The sequence below is a fragment of the Podarcis vaucheri genome, assembly GCF_965113315.1.
Source record: "Podarcis vaucheri genome assembly, chromosome: W".
In the NCBI taxonomy this organism is placed as follows: Eukaryota; Metazoa; Chordata; class Lepidosauria; order Squamata; family Lacertidae; genus Podarcis; species Podarcis vaucheri.
In genome coordinates this window covers 8,456,118-8,477,270 of record NC_138757.1, presented here as the reverse complement: position 1 = coordinate 8,477,270, position 21,153 = coordinate 8,456,118, and the positions used below count along the sequence as shown (strand labels likewise).

The following is a 21,153-nucleotide window of genomic DNA, read 5'->3' as shown; positions in this document are numbered from 1 at the left end:
GTGGTATACGCAACTGATGGACTATATGGAGCTAGCTGAAATGACTGGCAGAATCCGTGATCTGGGAGAAGAAACAATAGAAGAGGACTGGAAAAAATTTAAGGACTATTTAAAAAATCATTATAAGTTATATGAATGTTGAGAATTTGCAAGGTTGGGAAAGATCAGCTTCAGCAACAAAATCTGAAGATGGGGAAATTAAGTTGTGGTTCGAGGACCCGACCACCGCGAAGTGAAATGAAGACACAAGGACACGTGATATAAGGTTGATGGGCTTGGAAAAGGCCACAACTTTATTGATTACAGCAATGAAAAGGTATTGGCTTAGGCATTGGATCGCGAAACAAGTGGGTTTATTCACCAGGGGTTCATCACCTGTTGATGCTAATCCAACTATAGGCTCACCCCAGATGTCACCGAGGGTCGTGCCATGGCCTCCCGCCAAGCAGGCATCGGACGGAATACACGACCCCCAGATTCCTTTAACGGAATACCCCTAAAATTGAAGGCATAGGCGATGGCCACACCTAGCACTTCGACACACCACAACACATCATTCCAATGCCTAACCGCCACCCGAGCCAAAGGCTCGCCACCAATACCTTCAAAGCTGCAACCAATCCCAGATGCTCTCGCTGACACTAGCTAACCAAATGTCGTTCCCCAGATCTGATAGGTGGACACCGTCATTCCGGTATAAAGCTTGGTCGCCGATCCGGATACGGTCATGATAAATGACTCGGCCATACATAAAGCGCACCCAACGGGCTACCGCCCGATTTACGAGTTTCCTGGTTCTTTCAATGGCCATACAGCTTTGCGCACCGCGCCAAACAGTTCTTTTCAGGAAGGAGGACCAGAACACCATCGTTCTGGGACACAAGGCTGCAAATGCATTCAGGTCTCTTTTATGCTCCACAACAAGTCCACACTCCTTCTGTTGGTGAGGTCATTCTCCCCCAAATGAATCACAAGGATGTCGGGAGGGCCGCACTTGGCTACTTTCTCCCACAGCAATGGCATAAGCTCCTCTTCTCGAAAACCAGGAAACTCGAACACCATGTGGAAGGCCAAGACTGGGTGCCAGGCCGCAGCTCACCGCTCGTATGCGGGCCCAATGCACTATACTGTGGCCGCAAATCCACACGCTTCTTCTGAGCATAGCTGGGGGTAAAAGACAGAAAAGAAAAGGCAAGTAATTAGGGTAAAGCATCAGGTCGCGTACTAGCGAATATAAGACTTATAAGCATTGGATTTCCACCGGCCCATTTCTTTGATCCTGTCCGCCAGTAACCCCAGGGGCGCAGCCGTGGTTGCGGCGCCAATCCTAAATGAGTGCGCAGCGTACTCCTGGGAGGATAGACCACAAGCCTCAATAGCCTTGCGAGGTACTCTGGTGAATTGGTGTCTCAACAAGGGTGACCCATCTTCGTAGACCAGAAACAGACCCGGGCCGGGCGGTCTGAGGTAGAGGTACCGCCTAGTGTCCTTTACCGGGCATGGGCCCTGCTGCGCCAAAGCCGTGAGCTTAACTAGGACACCCTTACCAGCCTGATCAGTCTTGGACTGACGTATACACACTGTCACGGTAGTTTCGGACACCTGCACGTCCTCGCACAGGAGGCCGTGTGTTGAACCTCGTGCACTAACTTAAACACCACCTCACCAACTCTGAGCGCGCCAAAAAAAAAAAGGCGATAGCGTATGCTGCGGAAAAGAGACGTGCCTCGAATCTGGACCAGCAAATTGACCTGACTTTTATGCGTATCTGAGATGACAACCCGTATGAAGTCGGCTTACGGCCCTTGGCCCTGGGAGGTTGTAGCCTGCCCCAACCCACAATGGCTCTACGGATCAAGAAGTCGCTACTCGGGTCATGAGCAAATGTAGCTTTTGAAAAGAAGCTGATGGCGGCTACATGTATCTTTAAGGTTTTGGGGGCACGTCCCAAATCGTCAAAATGGGAAAGGTATTGCAGAACGTCATCCGCGCTTGGTGGCACGCTAGGCGAAAGCCCCAATATCCCTGACCTGAAGCCCATGAAGTCACACCATGCTTTTTTGTAAGATCTGAGGGTGGAGGGTGTGACAGATGCCAATACTCCCTTAATCAGTTTGCATCTCCCAGGTTCCCCAGGTGCTCCGGAAAGGGTTCGGGCAACAGTTGCGCTCCAGGCGCTAGCAACCGGAAGCGAGGCATGACCGCAGCAGGGACGACACCCTCTCAGAACGAGATGACTGCCTAGCCAGTATGTTCACCACCGCCTGGCTATCAGTTCTGAAACACACCCAGCGATTCCGGAACTCCTCCGTCCAGATATGCACGGCCACTACTATGGGAAAAAACTCAAGAAAAGTGAAATCCTGCGTGATAGCCTTGCTCTGCCACCCCGCTGGCCACTGTTGAGAGCACCACCGACCCCTGAAGTACAAGCCAAAACCCAGGGGCCCTGCTGCATCTGATATAATCTGGAAATCTGAGGACCAGTTAAAGGCCTCCTGCCATAAGGATGCTCCATTGTAGCGGTTCAGACATGTAATCCCGATCTCTAGGTCAGCCTTGAGTGACTTCAGTAGTCTGAATTGTTGGTAAAAGGTTTCCAACGCAGAGGAAACACTGACTAGGCCTGTGGGTTGCAGGGCACAGGAGGCTACCCTGACCCATCTTGGACACAGGACCCCCTTGTATTGGGGAGTTCTTGGGGAGGAACAGAAGATTGTGCCTGATGGGTTCTCTTGGAAGCCATTATATCGCCCGCACATTAACCCTTGTACGCTAAACTTTAACAGTGTAAATTGGTCAAGCAGGCCAGGCACTGTTTAGAACCGCCAGCCTGTGCCTTTCCCTTTTAACTTAAGCCTTTATTACCAGAGGGCACTATAGCCCAGCCGGCCTAGTTCAGTAATGATTGAACCGACAACACTTGGGAAGAAATCAGATTCAAACCACTAAACCCTGATGGTAAATGAAGCTGGGATCAATCGTTTATTATTTATGTATTTTAAAAGGGTCCTCTAGTCCAGCCCCCTGCAAGGCTGGAATCTTTTGCCCAATATGGGGTGCGACCCACAACCGCGAGGTTAAGAGCCTCATGCACTACTAACTGAGTTATCCCAGCTGCTTCAAATCCATAACAACTCAATAATGAACAGAGTTGTATTATCTTTCTCCCCCAAAAGGGACGTGAAAGATACTAAAACAAACCCCAGCCTTTATGAACAAATAACTCAAATCACTTACCATGAATTAATGCATTCAAATAAACTGTGCTGGGCGTAAGGCAACAAATTGCAATGAAATAATTAAATTATTATTTTCCTTATTATTACTATTATTGAATTTATTTTATTTTATTTATTTATTATTTGTTTAGTTGTTTATTTATTCAATATTTATGGTGTGCAGTCAACTGCGTTCGGTTCAATAGGCTTGCCCCTAATGACTACGCCCCACTTCGGAAATAAATTGTAAAAACAACAACAACAACAGGCTGATTAAAATGACCATGCCAACATCAATTAGTGAATGTATTAGGTTAGCTTTGGTTAGTGATTGCTTTGAATTGCCATAAAATAATGCACCAAGCAGCACTTGTGCTGTGCTCAGCTGTACCCAGACCAGTGCAACTTCAGTGCAATAAAGCCAAAAAGTGCAGCAAAGCCGTGAAGACTCACAAAGACAAAGTTACTAGTTCAAATATACAATCCCCCCCCCCACTGGTCACGAGGTTACTATAAAGGACACGCCGCCTTTTAATAATATACCTGAAAACTTAAATAAGCTGTATGAGAAGTCAGTTGGCTACTATGACATGATAGATGTATGAGCAGCCACTCAGTTTCCTTTAAGCAACAACGCTGAAGCACTATACAAATCTTGCCACAAAGTAACAAACCGAGGAGCGGATGCTGCAAAAAGTGACTGGGACCTAATCCGGACTGGCTCTGCCCTGGTGCTTGCACCCGCCCTTGTCAGTTGAGAGTCACCAGAGAGTGCCGCTGAGGTGCCGGGAAGGTCATCCCGCTGAGAAGGAGGAGGGCTCTCTGGAAGAACCTGAGAATAGGCTTCACTCTCTGCGATTGTATCAGGAATGGCATCAGGGGATGGGGGTGGGCTGGGGTTTCAATTGGGAAAACGTTGCTCCTAATCATCTATAAATGACCTAAATGACCTTGAGAAAATGGGCAATGGGCTTTTGGTTATTATTCCTACCACGTTGCCCCCGTGATGGATTTCCCGTCATCTTTCCAGTCACATTGCGTGCTGTTTCTGATGCGCGCTTTCTTTAGGGCACCATGAGCTGTGCTGTGCACTAATAAATTGTAGTTGTTATTTATTGTGTTGGGTTGTTATTTATTTATTTGTTATTTATTTACTTCATATTTATTATTTATTTATTTATATTTTATTATTATTTAATATTTATTAATTATTATTGTTGTTATTTATTAATATTTATTTATTACATTTGTTGTTGTTATTATTTGTTCCATTATTTATTTATTTTATTATTACTATTGTTGTTAAAATGATCAATATTATTATCAGCAATCAATTAATCACTTGATTGTAATGTTAATATGTACTTACTGTATAGCTAATAGCGTCCACAGCAAGGTAGATGAATCCCATATTAAACAATTGTTATTAGTTCAAGTAACCCCCAATGAAATTGTATCTGTGACTTGGTTTTAATATTACTGTTATCAATTGCTCACCGCCACTGGGGCAAATGATTAAGCTGAATGTCAGTGAACTACACTGTTGAAGCTATTTATATATAATAAATTGTAATTGCTTCCTTTCTCCTTTATTTATATATAAATTGCCACTCAGCAAGCAACTGAGGCAGATGTGCTCAGAAGCTTACCTAATGCAATAAATTGTATTTGCTTCTGTTAGAAGCTATTTAATATAATAGGTTGTATTTGCTTCCTTCCTCCTTTTATTTATACTGTTGCAGGAACAAAGCTATTATTACTTTATTATTGTTGTTATTATTATTTGATTCCAACTTTCAATTATTTAATTACTATTCCTAATTGTCTAATTATTCAATTATTAATAATGTTATAGGATAATCAAAATTGTGATGAAATTGATATCACTATTCTTGCTTGATAGGTGCTGGCAAACAAGCAACTAAGAGACCACAGTGAAATTATATAGATTATATTATCATTATGCAATTAAATCAATTATACTGTCGCTGTGAAGTAATCAATTACTGAGCAAATATTAAATGATAATTGTTACGGCTAAAATCTGGGTGCGGGGTTACTCTGCCACCCAGCTCATCGGACTAAGTCCGTGGGTCCCTGCGGAAGAAAATGAGCTCAGCCGGACACAGGAGCAAACTGCAGAAGGTCCAAGTTTATTGCGCAACAGGTTCAAGGCGAGATTGAACAGCGAGAAAGGGGGTGACATGAACTTTTGAAATTTCCCTCCATGTCCCAGAATACAGTGCAAAATACCTCCCAGTTACATCACGAATACATTAAGGAAAGGTTGGGTTACACAGATTACATCATGAATACATTAAGGAGAGGTTGGGTCAGGATGTGCTTATCTGCGCATATCTCCAGCTCTGCATATTCCCCCCTCCCTCCTCCATATGTTAATCCAGTGTAACCCAACCTCTCCTTAATGTATTCATGATGTAATCTGTGTAACCCAACCTTTCCTTAATGTATTCGTGATGTAACTGGGAGGTATTTTGCACTGTATTCTGGGACATGGAGGGAAATTTCAAAAGTTCATGTCACCCCCTTTCTCGCTGTTCAATCTCGCCTTGAACCTGTTGCGCAATAAACTTGGACCTTCTGCAGTTTGCTCCTGTGTCCGGCTGAGCTCATTTTCTTCCGCAGGGACCCACGGACTTAGTCCGATGAGCTGGGTGGCAGAGTAACCCCGCACCCAGATTTTAGCCGTAACAATAATATTCTATCACTATCAATGTCTCCAAGTATCAGTTGCGGGGGCTATAGCAACAGGCCCCCCAAGCTGCACAACGCTGGAGCAAAGTGAGCAGCAGCAATAGAAAGTCATGCCGCTCCCGCAATAATAAGGTAAAAACGCAAGGAAACTGGCCCTTAAACCTCCCATGAATCAAAAAGAACAAAAGAAGCAATAAATGCTGGCTTCCCAGGAACAATGCCAAGGTTCCTTTTGACATGCAAGCAGGAAGCTGTGAATGGCGCTGGTGCCGAGCGATAGTGTAACAATGTAGCAATAGCTCGGCAATCACCTAAGCCACAAGGGACAAAGGATAACCCATAGCATGCAGCTGCAGGAAACGCTGCCTCTTTGCAAATGGGAAGGCTGAAGAACTTAACGTTAGCTACTATGTTTCTAACACCGCTTCAATGGCAACACAAGGAGTCCCTGGAAACCCGGAAATAAATCTCAAACTTTTACCCAAAGTGAGGGGGCGGGATTGAAACTCAGCAAAAGGAGATGATACCTATTAGGGAGAGAAAGGCTGGCGGTTCAAATGCACAAAGGCCAGCAATTTAAACAGTAACTAAAGAAGCTCCAAGGAGTGCAAATTTAAGAACCAGTAAGAGGGAAGCACCCCAACCCCGCTAAAATTAACGTTTGGAAGAAAGCATTGCTCCAGGAGAACAAACGCAGCATAAAATTGTTAAAGCAGGAAGGAAAAGTTGCCTCAGAAACACACAGACCACGTGGTCCATACACTCATAGGCAAGTAAAGAAAAAGAATTAAATCCGACCCTCTTTTCGAGCAGACACTGAAAAGCAAACACGCACACACCAGCAGAACACACACAGTGGCCGACTTGAGGTCGGTATGGGGCTGGGAGAGCAAGCAGGGAACCAATCCGCTGCAAAAGGGGCAAGGACTAACGCAGCAAATATAGTAGATTTAAATGCATCCTGCCAACAGTTGTAAAATCAGGGGTCTGCATAAAAGGCGGATCTACACGGATCCTCATGGATCCTCCACTTTTTTAAAAATAATTCCAACAAATGCAGTGTCAAATCACACCTAGAAGGCACGCCTACAATCTGGACTATAAAAAACGTGGATCCAACACTTTGCCGCGCTGCAGCACCATAAAAACATGGATCCGAGGCACGGATCCTCATGAATTCATATGATTTTTATATTGAAACAAAATAAAAACATCATGATACTGTAGACCACATCTTAGACTGTAGGCAGAACCAAAAAAATCACGCATCCACGATTTCGTGGTGCCGCAGTGGCGCAAAAACATGGTTAAAAAACACGGATCCTCATGAATCCTCATGATTTTTGAACTAGATCAGCCCAAACTCACTTTCAAATTACACATCATGTCCAGGGGCACGACATCCACCACAGAAATCACGGATCCATGGCTTCCTGGCCACACCATGGCTCAAAAACGTGGTTTTCAAGAACGGATCCTCATGGATCCTCACACTTTTTGCATTGGGCCAACCCAAACTCACCGCCAAATCACACATCATAGCCAGGGGCACAGCCTACACCACAAAAAACTCGGATGCACGCCTGCCTGGCCACGCCCTGGCCCAAAAACGTGGTTCCGAAGCACGGATCCTCATGAATCCTCATGATTTTTGCACTAGATCAGTCCAAAGTCACTGTCAAATCACACATCATTCCCAGGGGCACAGCATGCAACACAAAAATCTCAGATCCACGGATTCCTGGCCACTCCATGGCCCAAAAACGTGGTTCCGAAGCACGGATCCTCATGGATCCTCACGCTTTTTGCATTGGGCCACCCCAAACTCACAGTCAAATCACACATCATAGCCAGGAGCACAGCCTGCACCACAAAAATCACAGACCCACAACTTCCTGGCAACACCATGGACCAAAAATGTGGTTTTGAAGGACGGATCCTCATGGATCCTAACACTTTTTGCATTGGGCCACCCTAAACTCACCATCATATCACACATCATGTCCAGGGGCACAGCCTGCACCACAAAAGACTAGGATCCACGGTTATCTGGCAACGCCATGGACCAAAAACTTGGTTTTGAAGGTCGGATCCTCACGGATCCTAACGCTTTTTTCATTGGGCCAACCAAAACTCAATGGCAAATCATATATCATAGCCATGGGCACAGCCTACACAACAAAAAAATCGGATCCACGGTTATATGGCAACACCATGGACTAAAAACGTGTTTTTGAAGCATGGATCCTCATGGATCCTCATTATTTTTGCACTAGATCAGCCCAAAGTCACCATTAGATCAAACATCATGGCCAGGGGCACAGCATCCACCACAAAAATCACGGATCCACGGCTACCTGACCACTCCGTGGCCCAAAAAGGTGGTTTTGAAGCACGGATCCTCATGGATCCTCAAGCGTTTTTTATAGGGCCAACCCAAATTCACTGTCAAATCACATATCATGGCCAGGGGCACAGCATCCACCACAAAAATCACGGATCCACGACTTCCTGGCAAATCCATGGCCCGAAAACGTGCTTTTGAAGCACGGATCCTCATGGATCCTCATGATTTTTGCACAAGACCAGCCCCAAGTCACCGTCAGATCTAACATCATGGCCATGGGCACAGCATCCAGCACAAAAATCACAGATCCATGGCTTCCTGGCCATACCATGGCCGAAAAACGTGGTTCCGAACCACGGATCCTCATGGATCTTCACGCTTTTTGCATTGGGCCACCCCAAACTCACTGTCAAATCACACATCATAGCCAGGAGCACAGCCTGCACCACAAAAAACTCGGATCCACGACTTCCTGGAAAATCCATGGCCTGAAAACGTGGTTTTGAAGCACGGATCCTCATGGATCCTCACGCTTTTTGCACTAGATCAGCCCAAACTCACCGTCAAATCACACATCGTGTCCAGGGGCACAGCCTGCACCACAAAAAACTCGGATCCACTGCTTCCTGGCAATGCCATGGCCCAAAAACGTGGTTATGAAACACGGATCCTCGTGGATCCTCACACTTTTTGCATTGGGCCAACCCAAACTCACCGTCAAATCACACATCATTCCCAGGGGCACAGCCTGCACCACAAAAAACTCGGATCCACAGTTATCTGGCCTCTCCATGGCCCAAAAACGTGGTTTTGAAGCACGGATCCTCATGGATCCTCACACTTTTTGCATTGGGCCACCCCAAACTCACCGTCAAATCACACATCATTCCCAGGGGCACAGCCTGCACCACAAAAAACTCAGATCCACGGCTTCCTGGCCACTCCAAGGCCCAAAAACGTGGTTTTGAAGCACGGATCCTCATGGATCGTCACGCTTTTTGCACTAGATCAGCCCAAACTCACCATCAAATAACACATCATGTCCAGGGGCACAGCCTGCACCACAAAAACTCGGATCCACGGCTTCCTGGCAATGCCATAGCCCAAAAGCGTGGTTATGAAACACGGATCCTCATGGATCCTCACACTTTTTGCATTGGGCCACCCCAAACTCACCGTCAAATCACACATTCCCAGGGGCACAGCCTGCACCACAAAAAACTCAGATCCACGGCTTCCTGGCCACTCCAAGGCCCAAAAACGTGGTTTTGAAGCACGGATCCTCATGGATCCTCATGCTTTTTGCACAAGACCAGCCCAAAGTCACCGTCAGATCTAACATTATGGCCATGGGCACAGCATCCAGCACAAAAATCACAGATCCATGGCTTCCTGGCCATACCATGGCCGAAAAACGTGTTTCCGAACCACGGATCCTCATGGATCTTCACGCTTTTTGCATTGGGCCACCCCAAACTCACTGTCAAATCACACATCATAGCCAGGAGCACAGCCTGCACCACAAAAAACTCGGATCCACGGCTTCCTGGCCACTCCAAGGCCCAAAAACGTGGTTTTGAAGCACGGATCCTCATGGATCCTCACGCTTTTTGCACTAGATCAGCCCAAACTCACCATCAAATCACACATCATGTCCAGGGGCACTGCCTGCACCATGAAAAACTCGGATCCACGGCTTCCTGGCCACTCCAAGGCCCAAAAACGTGGTTTTGAAGCACGGATCCTCATGGATCCTCATGCTTTTTGCATTGGGCCAACCCAAACTCACTGTCATATCACACGTCATAGCCAGGAGCAGAGCCTGCACCATAAAAATTATGGATCCACGGCTTCCTGGCAACGCCATGGCCCAAAAACGTAGTTTTGAAGCACAGATCCTAAAGGATCCTCACTCTTTTCGCATTGGGGCTCCCCAAACTCACCATCAAATCACACATCATAGCCATGGGCACAGCCTGCACCACAAAAATCATGAGTTGCTCTACAAAAATCACAAAAATCCCCTTACCTGCACTGTTAATGTCACCACTGCAATATTATTATTAGAGCCGATAGGAGAATATATGACTACCGTATTTTTCGCTCTATAGGACACACTTTTTACCCTCCAAAAATTAAGGGGAAATGTGTGTGTGTCCTATGGAGTGAATGCAGGCTCCTTGGCTTCAGCGATAGCAACACGAAGCCTCCGAAGCGCAGAGGGAGTGCTCCTGCCTCGCTCTGGAGGCTACGCGTTGCTTTCGCTGAAGCCTGGAGAGCGAGAGGGGTTGGTGCGCACCGACCCCTCTCGCTGTCCAGGCTTCAGGGATAGCCGCCTGAAGCCTTTGGAGCACAGCGCAAGTTCCTGCTGATCTCCGAAGGCTTGTGGTAAGCCGCCTGAAGCCTGGAGAACGAGAGGGGTCGGTGCACACTGATCCCTCTTGCTCTCCAGGCTTTGCTTCGCTTGAGAGGCACTGCACAATGTTTCCTCTCTGCGCAGCGCCCCTTCAATGAAGCTGGAGGAGAATCCAATAATGAAGTTATGTTCTTGGGGGACAGGGGGTGGGCTGGTGTGAAGGACTCCCTGGTCCAGAATGGGGTAACTGTGCCCCTGAAGGACCAGGTGCACAGCCTGGGAGTCATTTTGGACTCACAGCTGTCCATGGACGCACAGGTCAATTCTGTATCCAGGGCAGCTGTCTACCAGCTCCATCTGGTACGCAGGATGAGACCCTCCCTGCCTGCGGACTGTCTCACCAGAGTGGTGCATGCTCTGGTTATCTCCCGCTTGGACTACTGCAATGTGCTCTACTTGGGGCTACCTTTGAAGGTGACCCAGAAACTACAACTAATCCAGAACGCAGCAGCTAGTCCGGTGCCTGGGAGTGGCCACCAAGACCATATAACATATGTCCTGAAAGACTTACATTGGCTCCCAGTACATTTCTGAGCACAATTCAAAGTGTTGGTGCTGACCTTTAAAGCCCTAAACGGCCTCGATGCAATATACCTGAAGGAGCATAATAGATGCCTTTCTTGCCTCCAGGGTGATCATGGCGAAAGAGCTAGGTCACAATGGAACAATTTTCCCACTTACCGTACTTGCCACTTCATGCAGATATGTCAAAGATTGCCAGTGCAAGCTCTGAAGAACTATTTGAGATTTGGAGTGCTAAAGAAAGGTGTTTTGATTATTCCAGTAAATGACAGAGAAGTCCACTGGAAACTGATAGTAATCATTTTTAAAAGGAAGACCATGCTCTATCTAGATTCCAAACATGGATTGAACCACTCTGTGATTGATGCAATAACATCCTTCTTAGCATGTTTGTATAAGATGGATTCAAAATATCCCTATAGTTTTGCGGCTGATCATTTTTTGCACCAACTGATATACCCAGGCAAGGTATCATAATTCCAGTGACTACGGTCCTTTCACATGTACCATTGCCCATCTGATTGCTTCTGCTGCCCAATTACAGTTCATACAAAAGGATATGGCTGCCATTAGACCCTGGATTGCAAAAGAAATAATACAGTACTGTGGGAAAACCTATTTTGAAGGACAAGACAAATATTTTCAAGTGGAAATTGATGCTGTTCCTCCCAAGAAGAGACAAATCTTGAACGAGAGTTACATTACTGTGTCTCGATCATGCCCAGAGGGATGGAAGGATACACTAACCTGTTGCTCAGATATCCTTGTTTGAAGGCTGCTGGTCACTATGTTTCTTGAAGGAAGGGTGCAGGAGGCCCAGTGGTGACCTAACTATGGCTTACTGTGAAGGAAACTGCAAGGACTGGTACCACTGCTTTCGCATAGGCATTGATTCAAAAGATCTTCCAGAGGTTTTTGTGTGTCCAGACTGTCAATCCACTGTGGCCAAATAGATTTTGAAACTGCGAACTGTCATATTCCACAGGTTGGTATAATACAGCAAAATCCAAACATATAGTTTTCATCATCATGGCAGGGATGGTCCTTTTCCATAGAATTCTTATTTATGGAGTTAGTTTTTATATCCTGCTTTTCTCTACTTGAAGGAGTCTCAAAGTGGCTAAAAATCTCCTTTCCCTTCCACCCCCACAACAGACACCTTGTGAGGTAGGGGGGGCTGAGAGAGTTCAGAGAGAAGTGTGACTGGCCCAAGGTCACCCAGCAGCTGCATGTGGAGGAGCGGGGAAGCGAACCCAGCTCACCAGATTGGAGTCCACCGCTCTTAACTACCACACCACAGAAACGTATCTCTTAAAACTCTGGAGCAAGCTGTTCAGTTCGGCCTCATAGTCATACTGATTTGTGGAGGGAAGGTTGGTGATGAGCAAGATCTTTTCCCATTTCCCAACACAGAGACCATAGAGCAGTTTCTTTTGGGGGCTGAACCTGCAGAGTGTTTCTGTTCAGAATTTCCGTGGCAGAAATTGGCTAAGTGCCTTTATAAACATTCAGCTTCTCAAATCGAACCCCATCATGAAACTTTCAGGTGTAGCTGTTGGAGGTGGAGGGCAGAGAAGGTGCTAGTCCTTACCTCCCTCCTCCCAGCCTATCATTGCCCAATGGACTGAAATTCAGGGCTTTTGCATGTAAAGGGCAAGCTTGTTCTTTACTTGTTTAGACTCTTTAAACTTGGAAACAGATATTTGGCTCCATGACCAAAATGACCAAAAGGGTCATGTGATGGGATGATGAGCTGCTTGTGCGTAAAATCGTAGTCCCTCAGAGTTTGTTCAAGTCCACAAACCTCTGTCTGTGACGGAGCCCCTCAGACATGGCTGCTCTAGTCACTTGCAGATTCCGACAGTGGTTGCTTTCGGAATCGCTTCCAGCATAAAAGCTCCTTAACAGAAACACGTCTTCTGGACTCGCGGCGTGACAGTTTCCGGCGAGGAGTGGGTCTCCCTATGGGAGGTTCAGAAACCTCCCCACTGTTCTCGCTGGACGTGTCCCTGAGCCCTCCCTCTTGCTCGCTTTCCCTCATAGACCCACCTCTCCCCCTGCTGGTTCCTGCTTCAGCTGCTGAGTCTCTCCCAGCCTCCGTGAGCCCTTCCACCAGAGACTCACCTCTCCCCCTGCTGGTTCCTGCTTCAGCTGCTGAGTCTCTCCCAGCCTCCGGGAGCCCCTCCACCACCTGTTCCTCCGATGGCAGTTCCCTGACAGGTCAGCTTCTAGAGGACTGGAAAGATCATACTTGTACTTCCCCTACCCTCAGCCCTAACTCCGTTGAGTATTTTTTGTTATGAGACTGAGTGTTTGGGGCTGATGCTGTAGCATTCTTGTCTGGGGGCTTGATGGAAAAACAGAAAAGTGACCCTCACCTAACTCTCCAATGCCCTTCAACAAGAATGCTGTAGGAAATATTGCTAAGCCCAAAGGGAGGCAAGAATTTGCTTCAGCTCACCTTGTTAATGGCAGAGCAAAAGCTATGCGTGCATCATTCTCAATCAGTCTACTTTCAGGACTGATTTTAGAACCCTCTTATATCAGGCCACATGGTCACTGGAGGTGGCCCCATCATGCAAACATGACTATCCACACAGGGACCATCTATTTTTGTTTTTTTTTCCTGATACTGGATTTTAAGTTACAGTTACATCTTTTAAAACAGCTGTCAGTATATCACACTGTATTCCACTTGCCTTCCAAAGGAACACGTGGCTCTCCCCACATAGCGGGTTAGGTTGAGACTGCTGATCCAAAGTAATCAGTAATTTTTACAGTAATTACAATCCTGCTTTCCCTTGTACCAGCTTACCTTGACTTCAGTAAGGCCTTTGAAAAGGTCCCCCATGATATTTTTGCAAAACAACTAGTAAAATGTGGGCTAGACAAAGCTACTGTTAGGTGGATTTGTAATTGGTTGATGGGCTGAACCCAAAGAGTGCTCATCAGTGGCTCACCTTCATCCTGGAAAAAAATGACTACTGGGGTTCCACAAGGTTCTGTCCTGGGCCTGGTGCTATTCAATATTTTTATAAATGATTTGGATGATGGAATAGAGGGCGTGCTAATCAAATTTGCAAATGACTGCAAACTGGGAGGGGTTGCTAATACACCAGAGGACAGGGTCAGAATTCAAAATGACCTGAATAGCCTAGAGAGCTGGGCCAAAACCAACAATATGGAGTTCAATAGGGAGAAATGTAAGGTACTACACCTGGATAGAAAAAATGAAACGCACAGGTGGGGGACACTTGGCTTGACAACAGTACCTGTGAAAGGGATCTGGGAGTCTTAGTCGACCACAAGCTGAATATGAGTCAACAGTGTGATGTGGCAGCTAAGAATGCCAATGCAATTCTGGGCTGCATCAATAGGAGTATAGTGTCTAGATCAAGCGAAGGAATGCCACCACACTATTCTGGTTGGTCAGACCACACCTGAAATACTGTGTCCAGTTGAAGAGGGATATTGTCAAGTTGGAGCATGTCCAGAGGAGGGTGACCAAAATGTAAAAGGTCTGGAATCCAAGCCCTATGAAGAGAGACTTAGGGAGCTGGATTTGTTTAATCTAGAGAAGAGAAGATTAAGGAGTGACATGATAGCCATGTTTAAATATTTGAAGGGATGTCATGTTGAAGAGGGAGCAAGCTTGTTTTCTGCTGTTCTAGAGACTAGGATGCAGAATAATGGATTCAAACTATGGGAAAAGAGATTCCACCTGGGCGTGGTAATCCAGTCAGGGAAAAAGGGAGGCATACTATGTTTAGGGCACCGTTTCCAGCCCCTTCCCCTTTTCGGGGTGAGCATAGTGGATCCTAAAAAGGGCTGCTCAGTCATGGATACAGCTGCTGAGATGCTCAACGGCCTCATTCCTTGAGTCAGAACGACTGACCGCCCATGTGTCGGTTCATGACTAGGGGCTTCACATTCCTGCCACAGTAGCCATTTAGTGATGGCCATGGGGGGAGGGTTTGGGGGGGTTGGGTTTGGTTTTTGGAAGACGCCTGTGCGTGAATTTGTTTTATGTGTGTAGATTAGTGCACGCTGACCAACGCACAGTCTTCGCAGTAGGGCTCTGTTCTGATGGCATGAGTAGTCATGACAAACTGGTGGATCCTATCTGCTGCAGCCTTCATCCGCCTTCAGAGCCGTTGTAACACACTGCTTGTTATCACCCACCTGTTCTGCCATTGAGGACTTCTTGGATCATTCTTTGTCTAACTCCTTCCCTGTTATGTACTAAGCTTGGATCCTAGAACAATAGGCAAGTAGGATCCTAGAATGCAAGAACTGATTGGCTTGCAGGAAAAGACCAACCAGGCTCCAGGAGGGAAGCAGAATCAGCTAGTCAGACGGGACTCATTGTGTAAATAATGTATATAAAAGCCTGAGGTTTGGGGGGAAATTCAATCACTGTTTTACAAGCTGCAATAAAGAGCATGAAATCACTACAGGACTCTGAGCATATTTAATTTTCTTTGACCTTGCTGGGAGTACGGGATTCCCAACGGCTTCGCTCACAAGGGTCATAGGAATGTGCAAGCCCACTCACCATGACAAGTGAGAGAACTGAGATAGATTGCACTGAGCCCTGGTTCTCATTAGACAAAGCGTTCCACCAAAAAGGCTCTGGCTCTGGTTGAGGACAGCTGGATATGTTTTGGGCCAGGGACCACCAGTAGGTTGCTGTTAGATGAGCGTCACACTAGGGGGGTGTATTGGAAGATAATTCCCACAGATAAGAAAGGTCACAGACTGTTTAGGGCTTTAAAGATTAGCACCAAAACATTGAACCTGATTCGATACTCCGCCTGGAGCCAATCCAGCTTATGAACAACCAACTGAATGTGGGCTCCCCACAAAGTCCAAGTAAGAACTCATGCACCTGCATTTTAGACCATTTGGAGTTTCTGGAGCAGTCTCAAGGGTAGCCCTGCATATCTATCTCTCTCACTCTCTCTCTCTCTATCACATTTATACCCTGCACTCCCCGGCTCAGGTGTACAGCAAGTTAAAGTAGTCTAGCCTGCAGGTGACTACTGCATGGTTCACCATGGCTAGGTTGGAAAGGGACAGGTACAGTACCGATCTCCTAACCTGACATAGATTCAAAAATTCCAGTTTGGCTACATTTGTGACCAATGCCTCCATAGAGACAGAAGCATCCAGGATCACACCGGGACTCCTGATAGCGGCTACAGGTGACTATTGCGCCGCATTAAGAGCTGGGAGCTGGCAAACCAAACTGAAATTATTCTGGCCCAGCCATTGGACGCCCATCCTTAAAGGATAGAGATTCAGCCGACTCAGTTTCCTCCATCCCAGCACACCCACCTAAAAATTGGCCAATATATCCAGGGTAGCATCTGGCAGTAGATCCATGATGTTTGTGGTCAGATCTGTGGTTATGTACAAGATATTTGAATAAAGGGTGAATTTGGGGTTCCCGAATGCAAAAAGTGTGATGATCCATGAGGATCCGTGCTTCAAAACCACGTTTTTGAGCCATGGAGTGGCCAGGAAGCTGTGGATCCGTGTTTTTTGTGGTGCAGGCTGTGCCCATGGCCATGATGTGTGATTTGAAGGTGAGTTTGGGTTGGCCAATGGAAAATGCATGAGGATCCATAAGGATCCATGCTTTGAAACCACGTTTTTGGGCCACAGTATGGCCAGGAACCCGTGGATCCGAGTTTTTTGTGGTGCAAGCTGTGTCCCATGGCATGAAGTGTGATTTGACAGTGATTTAGGGGTGGCCCAGTGCAATAAGTGTGAGGATCCACGAGGATCCGTGCTTCAAAACTACATTTTTGGGCTACGGTGTCGCCAGGAAGCCATGGATCCGAGTTTTTTGTGGTGCAGGCTGTGCCCCTGTGAATGATGTGTCATTTGATGGTGAGTTTGGGCTGATCTAGTGCAAAAAGCGTGAGGATCCATGAGGATCCGTGCTTCAAAACCACGTTTTTGGGCCTTGGAGTGGCGAGGAAGCCGTGGATCCGAGTTTTCTGTGGTGCAGGCTCTGCCCCTGGACATGATGTGTTATTTGACTGTGAGTATGGGTTGGCGCAATGCAAAAAGCGTGATGATCCATGAGGATCCGTGCTTCAAAACAACGTTTTTGGGCCATGGAGTGGCCAGGAAGCCGTGCATCCGAGTTTTCTGTGGTGCAGGCTCTGCCCCTGGACATGATGTGTTATTTGACTGTGAGTATGGGTTGGCCCAATGCAAAAAGCGTGAGGATCCATGAGGATCCGTGCTTCAAAACCACGTTTTTGGGCCTTGGAGTGGCCAGGAAGCTGTGGATCCGAGTTTTTTGTGGTGCAGGCTGTGCCCCTGTGAATGATGTGTGATTTGACGGTGAGTTTGGGCTGATCTAGTGCAAAAAGCGTGAGGATCCATGAGGATCCGTGCTTCAAAACCACGTTTTTGGGCCATGGAGTGGCGAGGAAGCCGTGGATCCGTGATTTTTGTGATGGATGCTGTGCCCCTGGCCATGAAGTTTGATCTGATGTAGACCTTGGGCTGATCTAGTGCAAAAAGCGTGAGGATCCATGAGGATCCGTGCTTCAAAACCACGTTTTTGGGCCTTGGAGTGGCCAGGAAGCCGTGGATCTGAGTTTTTTGTGGTGCAGGCTGTGCCCCTGGACATGATGTGTGATTTGACAGTGAGTTTGGGTTGGCCCAATGCAAAAAGAGTGAGGATCCATGAGGATCCGTGCTTCAGAACCACGTTTTTGGGCCATGGAGTGGCTAGGAAGCTGTGGATCCGAGTTTTTTGTGGTGCAGGCTGTGCCCCTGGACATGATGTGTGATTTGACGGTGAGTTTGGGGTGGCCCAATGCAAAAAGCGTGAGGATCCATGAGGATCCGTGCTTCAAAACCACGTTTTTGGGCCTTGGAGTGGCCAGGAAGCCGTGGATCTGAGTTTTTTGTGGTGCAGGCTGTGCCCCTGGGAATGATGTGTGATTTGACGGTGAGTTTGGGGTGGCCCAATGCAAAAAGAGTGAGGATCCATGAGGATCCGTGCTTCGGAACCACGTTTTTGGGCCATGGGGTGGCCAGGAAGCTGTGGATCCGAGTTTTTTGCGGTGCAGGCTGTGCCCCTGGACATGATGTGTGATTTGACGGTGAGTTTGGGGTGGCCCAATGCAAAAAGCGTGAGGATCCATGAGTATCCGTGCTTCAAAACCACGTTTTTGGGCCTTGGAGTGGCCAGGAAGCCGTGGATCTGAGTTTTTTGTGGTGCAGGCTGTGCCCCTGGGAATGATGTGTGATTTGACGGTGAGTTTGGGGTGGCCCAATGCAAAAAGAGTGAGGATCCATGAGGATCCGTGCTTCGGAACCACGTTTTTGGGCCATGGAGTGGCCAGGAAGCTGTGGGTCCGAGTTTTTTGTGGTGCAGGCTGTGCCCCTGTGAATGATGTGTGATTTGACGGTGAGTTTGGGCTGATCTAGTGCAAAAAGCGTGAGGATCCATGAGGATCCGTGCTTCAAAACCACGTTTTTGGGCCATGGAGTGGCGAGGAAGCCGTGGATCCGAGTTTTCTGTGGTGCAGGCTCTGCCCCTGGCTATGATGTGTGATTTGACGGTGAGTTTGGGTTGGCCCAATGCAAAAAGCGTGAGGATCCATGAGGATCCGTGCTTCGGAACCACGTTTTTGGGCCACGGTTTCGCCAGGAAGTCGTGGATCTGTGATTTTTGTGGTGGATGCTGTGCCCCTGGACATGATGTTTGATCTGATGGTGACTTTGGGCTGATCCAGTGCAAAAAACATGAGGATTCATGAGGATCCGTGCTTCGGAACCACGTTTTTGGGCCAGGACGTGGCCAGGCAGGTGTGGATCCGAGTTTTTTGTGGTGTAGGCTGTGCCCCTTACTATGATATGTGATTTGATGGTGAGTTTGGGTTGGCCCGATGCAGAAAGCGTGTGGATCCATGAAGATCCGTTCTTGAAAACCACGTTTTTGGGCCACGGTTTCGCCAGGAAGCCGTGGATCCGTGATTTTTGTGGTGGATGCTGTGCCCATGGCCATGATCTTTGATCTGATGGTGACTTTGGGCTGATCTAGTGGAAAAATCATGAGGATCCATGAGGATCCGTGTTTTTTAACCATGTTTTTGCGCCCCTGCGCCCCCCCGAAACAGTGGATGCGTGATTTTTTTGATGCTTTCTACAGAGTAAGACATGGTCTACAATATCATGGTGGTTTTATTTAATTTGGATGAAAAAATCATATGAATTCAAGAGGATCCGTGTAGATCCGCCTTTTACCTTTTTCCTAAAATCAGCTGCTTACTGAGAGCCCCTTAGCAGAGAAACCACAGTTTAAAGAGACAAACGCAGCCAGAACGCTAAACTGGGGAAGGGAAAAATTGCAGGAGAAACACACTGACCACGTGGGCAATACGCACTCATAGAACCCCCACACAGACTCAGAACACACCCAGCAGCAGACTTAAAGTCGAACGGTCGATCTTTCAGGCATACGCTCTCAGCACATACACAGTGGTGAACCAAGAAGAAGTGCTGGGGGAAGCAGCTTTTAAGAGAGGCTTCTGCCATCGCTCAGACACCCCAATTAAGTAAAGGCACCCGCTAAACAATAAATAAAGTAAAAATTTGCACCCAAATTCTCCCTCAAAAGCGCAGCTATGACAAGAACACCCACAGACACACAGAAAGTTCCCAGATTCCTCCCCCAAGCAGCAAAGCTATGCTGAAGACACACACACACACACACGGAGTGTCCGATTTTTTGTCGGAGGAGCGTTAAGGAGTCCAAAATAGTTAGAACAGACGCTGGATGGGGAGGCAAGGAGAAACACCCAATCGAGAATTTAGGTTCAAATTAAGTATAAGGAAGGTAGGATGTGTAAGGGGACACGCAGAGTGGGTAAATTAACACACACACTCCGCCCGCACACACAGTGGCACTCAAAAGGTCGGGCTGCTTCAAAACGCAGAGTGTAGCAGCGGTGCAGCTAGGAGCAGGAAGCTACAGGAAAGTTTCGAAAATCTAAGGCAGAGATGGGGGGTGATGTGAGGATAGGCTGGTCATTTGCATGTTGGCTCGAGTTGTGCTCTGTGTTGAAATAAGTTAAAGAACAAAAGGGGTGCTTAGGACGCCTAAGCCTTCTTGTCAGCCCCTATCCCTCACAACTAAAAGGATAGTAAAGGGAAAAGCAGCAAAAAATAGAAAAGGTAAGGCAAAACTTCTCTGCTAAAGGTCCTATTCGAAGTTAGATCCACGTGGTCATCACTGCTGGGCAGACGGAGGAGATGATGACTCGCGATGGGGGTGGTTGGGTGGCCACCGGGGGCGTGAGCGCCAGCCAGGTGAGCTGGAGGCAGGGGGCCACGCCCCCTGCTGGGCGGTGCTCGAGCTCCCGACCACAACCACTCCCCTCTCTTTCAGGGAGGAGAGTCTTTATAATTATGAAATTATCAAAGTTTAGAGTAAATTCTAAGATTTATTTTGAAAAGTAATTTGACAATAAGTACTTTAAACCTAAAATATAATTAATCGAAAGTACAAAAAACGCATGAAACAGGGTAACAATTTGCTGTTATTTTATTGTAAAGAATGCAGGGTGGGGAAGATGTGGGGAAGTCTGGTAGGTCATGGAAAAATTGGTTTGGAAAGATGATTTTCTCTTTCTTTTTCTTTCTCTTTCTCTGTAAAGTTGCTTTTGTTGAACATATGATGATAAATTTGTACCTGGAAAGAAGCAATAAAAAATATTTTTATTTTTTTTTTAAAAAAGGAAAACACGTGGGTTCCCGCGGAGGCAATCACTGACAGGCATTTGGTGGAGGAATTCCACCGCCTGTTCCCGGACAAACCCAAACCACTAGTGAGATTCTGGGAGGAGCAATTTGGAACCACAGACGATGAAGAGGATTTTGTGGGGTTTTCTGTCTCCGAAGGG

General features: G+C 47.0%; 2 long non-coding RNA genes across 2 annotated transcripts in view; one reads left to right on the top strand and one right to left on the bottom strand.

The window, feature by feature from the left end:
* The window catches only part of LOC309523341, a 708,831-nt gene that overhangs the window by 169,527 nt on the left and 518,151 nt on the right, over window positions 1–21,153 (bottom strand). The gene's annotated exons all lie outside the window — the stretch shown is intronic.
* LOC309523349 overlaps window positions 12,859–21,153 on the top strand; it is a 521,358-nt gene continuing 513,063 nt past the window's right edge. Inside the window, exons 1-2 of the long non-coding RNA XR_014215319.1 lie at window positions 12,859–12,953; window positions 13,442–13,710. This is a non-coding gene — a long non-coding RNA (uncharacterized lncRNA). The remainder of the gene's footprint in view (window positions 12,954–13,441; window positions 13,711–21,153) is intronic.